The sequence below is a fragment of the Capsicum annuum genome, chromosome 5 (genome assembly GCF_002878395.1).
Source record: "Capsicum annuum cultivar UCD-10X-F1 chromosome 5, UCD10Xv1.1, whole genome shotgun sequence".
NCBI classification, from domain to species: domain Eukaryota; kingdom Viridiplantae; phylum Streptophyta; class Magnoliopsida; order Solanales; family Solanaceae; genus Capsicum; species Capsicum annuum.
Window position 1 is genome coordinate 172,535,460 of NC_061115.1, and position 5,635 is coordinate 172,541,094.

The 5,635-nt window shown below is 29.1% G+C and overlaps 1 pseudogene; it reads right to left on the reverse strand.

Annotated features, from left to right (window-relative positions):
• Positions 1 to 4,716, reverse strand: part of LOC107871941 — a 49,587-nt pseudogene extending 44,871 nt beyond the window's left edge.
• Between the last annotated feature and the right edge of the window lie 919 nt (positions 4,717 to 5,635).

Consider the following 5,635-nt stretch of genomic DNA (forward strand, 5'->3'; position numbering starts at 1 on the left):
ATGTATACATGTGTATATGTTTTCTAAAGTAGACAAGTAGTATATATATAATATATATATATGTTGTATGTATATTATTTCAAATAGTATTTTAAGTAGTATATATATATATATATATATATTATATTATACGTATATATGTGTATATATTTTCTATAGATTAAAGCAGTATATATTTAATGTATACATGTGTATATGTTTTCTAAAGCAGACAAGTAATATATATGTAATGTATATATAGTCTACGGATATTGTTTCAAGTAGTATTTTAAGTAGTATATATATTATATTGCTTGTATATATGTGTATATATTTTCTATATAGACTAAGGTCTAACCTGTAAAGTAGCATATATTTATTGTATACATATGTATATATTTTCTAAAGTAGTATAATATGTAATGTATATATGTTATACGTTTTTTGTTTAACGTATTTAAAATGTACTAGTTTAAGTGTATGCGCCTTGCACGTGTACCTCACTTTAATGAGTTCAAACATTACATTAAATAGGATATTTATTTAAATAATAAAAATAAATATAATTATTAAATTTAATATCTTTTGAGTATGTAAAGATGGAGAATTTATTTATAAAACCTAATCTTTACCAAAAATATTTTTAAAAGTCGATCGACATTCATCTACCATCTGTAAATTGCAACAAAATAATACAACGATAGAGATGACAAAATAATACAATTAAATCTAATCTCTACACAAAAAAAAATTCTCAAAGTCATCTGGCACTCATCTACCACCTGTAAACAATAACAAAATAATACGGTATTAGAGATATCAAAATAATACAACTAAACCTAACCTTTACATAAAAAAATTCTCAAAGCCGACCAATATTTATTTATCACTTGTAAATTACAATAAAATAATATGATAAAAGTGATATCAAAATAATATAATTAAACTTAAATTTTACACACAAAAAGTTCTCAAAGCCGATTGAGAATTAAACCTAACCTTTACACAATACAATTAAACCTAACCTTTACACAAATAAAATAATAAGATAATAAAGATATCAAAACAATACAATTAAACCTAACCTTTACACAATAAATTCTTCAAAGCCAACCGACATTCATCTACGACCTTTAAACTATAAAAAAAATATAATAGTGATCACAAAGCTTCGATTTTGATCCAACTAATTCTTGTGTGAGCAAAAATTTTGACCCTAAAGAATAATTTTGAATGAAAACAGAGAAGATATATATATATACATACATATATATATATATATATACACACACACACACATACATACACATATGTTAAATTTTATTATGCTGACATAAACAGTGAAGAAGTTGATGGTTAGAAAATCAAGCATCCACCAATCTAGACATGCAATTGAATCAAGTTAGATGAGCATCAATCATATTCTCCCAATAGGCAAATCGGTTTGTTCTCTAGTTTAATGTACATCTCAATATTTATAGAAGTATTTTCTTAATAGAGTCCTATTTTAGGAATATTTTTCTAATTGAACAGTAGAAAGAAAATATTAATTAATTCTCCTACCATATATTTTAGGAGTTTCATATATTTTAGAAAGTCTAGTAGAAAGAAAAATATTAATTAATTCTGCTACCATATATTTTAGAAGTCCCATTTATTTTAGGAAGTCTAGTTAATATAATAAAAAATAATTAAATAATAAATTAAAAAATAGTGAAAAGACAGTTTTGTCTAAAGAAGAGTCCTTTAATGAAGGGTAAAACGTTTAAATCACCTTTCTAAGGATCTTCCCACTTTTAATATATTATAGATATAGATTATAGATATAGGTGTGTATATATAGTATATATTGGGAAAAAAATGTAATTCAAATTTAATTTTTGTTTTTTACATAACGGACCGGTAACCGACTCATTTCTTGAAGTGGGCCGAACTGAACCGATCCAAACCGATCAAACCTGATTCAAGATTAAGTGGGCCAGTTACGGGTTGTTTGGCAATATTTTATTGTTGGGCCTGGACTGGACCAGCCCATTAAGAACTAAACTCGGGCCGGACCGGCCCAAAAATCGATTGCAATTAATAGGCCGGTGCCTATTTGAACCAAATCGGACCGATTGACAGGTATATTTTTGACCTAGAGAGTGGAAGGAGCCACCTTGGAGGCTGAAAAATAATGATTTTATCTTTTCTTCTCCTTTATTATTTATTTTACGTTTTTCTTTGATGATTTATTGTAATTGTTCCATGTCTATGTGGAGTTAAACTTGTCGTTCTAAGATTTTGATAGGTAACAACATAATTGTTTAGTAGACTTTTGATTCGATTTATTTGATTATCATCATAGTTGTTCTTATATTTTATCCTTACTATTTTAATGTTTAACTACTATTAGGATAAATTTCTATTCTTGCTATGAACCCTAAAGGAGAAGCGATAAGACAGAATGAAGAATATAGGGAGTAATATCTTTACTTTAGTGAAATAAAGAATTAATTTGTGGCTAGGATAGGAATATACTCAGATCACCTTACTTGGTTACAAGACGGAAAGACATAAAAGCATTCGAATTGGCTTATCTCATACTCACTTACCGATGCAGTTGTGAGGTTAGTCGGAATAGACGATTAGAGTTTTGGAAGATCACGATCATATAATTAACCCCTTAAATTAGCAACAAGATAATCAAATAAGCTAATAAATTAATACTTGACATGATTGTTAACAAATTCATAATCCTACATCGATTTATTCATTGATTGCGTGAAATCTACTCTTTGTCTTGGTTAATTGTTCATAAGTTTTTTTTCCTTTTAATTTTAGTTTAGTTAATTTGAAATCATATCTTGAAATTTACCGCTTGAATAAATAATTAATATTAATCTAATTTAGTAAATAGTTAATCGATAAGTCCATGTGGGTTCGGTATTCGGCTTGCAAGAGCCACTTTATTATTTGTACGACCACGTACACTTGCATGTGCATTTGAACCGCAACAGTGCCATACGAAAACCAGCCATAATTGAATATAACAACATGAGAATATGATATTTGCCAGGTGCTGATGGAGGTCACAGATATCACATAAAATTAATTGAGATGCGTGTAAGTTGGCCCAGACATCACGATTATTAAAAAAAAGGAATATGATAGTTGTCGTACAATTTAGCTGACCTAATAAGGTATACCAACAAAGGAGAGGTTGTGAAAAAGCTTTTGGGGAAAAGAAATGCTTGTATAATGGTCCAACAACACGGTCTTCATGATCTACACGTACTATTGCATTGGTTTCAAGAAATGTGAAATCATACTTGTACCTGTGCAAGAAAATAATGTAGAAGACATAGTTAAGGAACTGAAAGTATATTCTCAGTAATGATTTTAAGCTTTTAGATAATATGCTCATATAATTTAACATGATATTGGAGTAGGGAGAAGTCCTAAATTTGAATTTCATCGCTACCCATTATGAAAAGAATTTTTGTAAACTTACACCGCCAAAATAAAAAATTAAGCCATCATATAAGAGAACGTGTTGAAGCATATAGAAGTGTGTGCGGAAAAAGACAAGGAAAAAAGTAAATAAAAGTGTGATGTAGCAAAGGAAGCCTACTATATATATATACATATAAACTACACAAAATTTTAGTGAATTACTGAAGTTATTAGTGTTATTGATCAGACAAATGGCTTTCGGTTTTTCCATTTAAGCTCTTAGATAATTAGATAAAATGATCATGCAATTCAACAAATAATAATAATAACAGCGATAAGCTTATGTATGAACAAAAAGAATCAAGATTTGAACTAGACCCTATGCAGAGGAGAATGTTATCAGCATGAATAGATGATCCATCCAAGAAAGTCACTTCACCACTTTCATGAGTTTCATCAACATGATCAATCTGCAAAAGAAAGTTCCACAATCAGCCCCTTCTATATCTTCCAGTGCATAGTTAATTACTTAACAACGAAAAGTGTTATTTTGTATAATGATCGATTTGACGTGATCGCATCATTATATTTTTCTTTTCTCATTTTGTCTTTACTATATTTGATAACTCTATATTGTCCTTTACCATATCCTTTGTAGTAATTTTCTTGTAGTTTTATCCTTCAAATTGATGATGTGTGACATTATGTAAAAACGAAAATGCTACAGTTAATCCAAAAATTGTACAGTATGATATAATAAAATTTAATACAAATACATTATGAAATAATATGTAACCGCCGTTTAAACAGAATGTTATACCTTGGAATGGCTCGATTTGCATAATTGCCCAATTTTGAAACTTCAACTTCAGAAGATCTTGTTTAAAGATGAATTTTGCTTGGCTACCTTAGCTATATCTCGGCAAATATCATGCCCACTAGGTCCATCTCCAATTACTATACTACAATCTAAATACAAAATCAAACTGACAAGACTTGTGCATATAAGTTGAAGAACCAGAAAAACACGAAAGTGTATAAAGGGCTTACCACCTTAAATGGCTCAGGAACTTGATAATTGTGGCTATGTATTTGTTTTCCTGATCAGTTCTTTATACCTTTGGATATTAAGTAACAATAATTCGTTCAAAATACACGTCAATCTTTCCAATTTCTTTCACCTTTGTGAGTGCAGCAAGTAACTATATCTGTCAATACTTAAACAAATGAAAAGAATCACGTTGTACTTTCACTTTTGCAAAGATTCAAGCCAAAAACTTCATATTTTTCCCCCCAATTCATTGATCAGTAGGCCAGACTCGTCGGATATTTAGAAGCATTGTAATCTCCTCATAGCTAAATGTTATAGGAAACCTTTTGGAATGTTAGTCAAATTTCATTTATCTTGATCAAGACTGCATGTCTAGCCAAACTTCCGAAAGAACTTAATTTAAGTACAATTGTCAAATAACTTTCTAGAGAAGTAATTTTGAAGAGAAGTGGTTTGTGTTTAATTAGCTAATTCATTTGAGAAATCTTTCTCTTTAGTATTTGACAAATAATTATGCTTGGCCAATCTTCCATTAAAGTGTTTTTGAGTGTAGAATTACAATAAAAGACAATATTATAATTCATTTTACAATTACTATAAGAGAAATGGTCATGAATATATTTTTGAAAGATTTTACTAACATTTTTATTTTTGCTAACATTTAAAATAAAAAATATATCTTAAAATTTTAATAAATATAGTGAAAACACTATATGGCAATCGTCCGTGCACACACGGGCCCAATAGTTTTGGATTTTACTTAAGATGACAATTGAAAAATCAAAACAAAGTCGTTGTTCAAGAACATTTCACAATAAACGACTGCTAATATATACTCACATTGTTTATACATTATGATCGGTTGCGCTGTTTATACATGTATTTACACATTGTGTAAGCTGGTATCTGAAAAGACAAAATAGTATGACAGCTAGTTACTATGTTGGTGGTATACACCTCGACTTTGTTAATCACCGCTGTAATTGTGGAACACCATGATGGGTAAAATACATGTTCAGCTTTCCTATTAAATTAAGAGGAAAATTTCAACAGTGAATGCAAAGTAAAATATATAGTAGCAATAGAGTGTGGTTGGTTGTGTCATACACAAATGCCTATGCCATTCACAACCTCATATATGATTCATCAGCATGCAACCTGCTTAAAAAT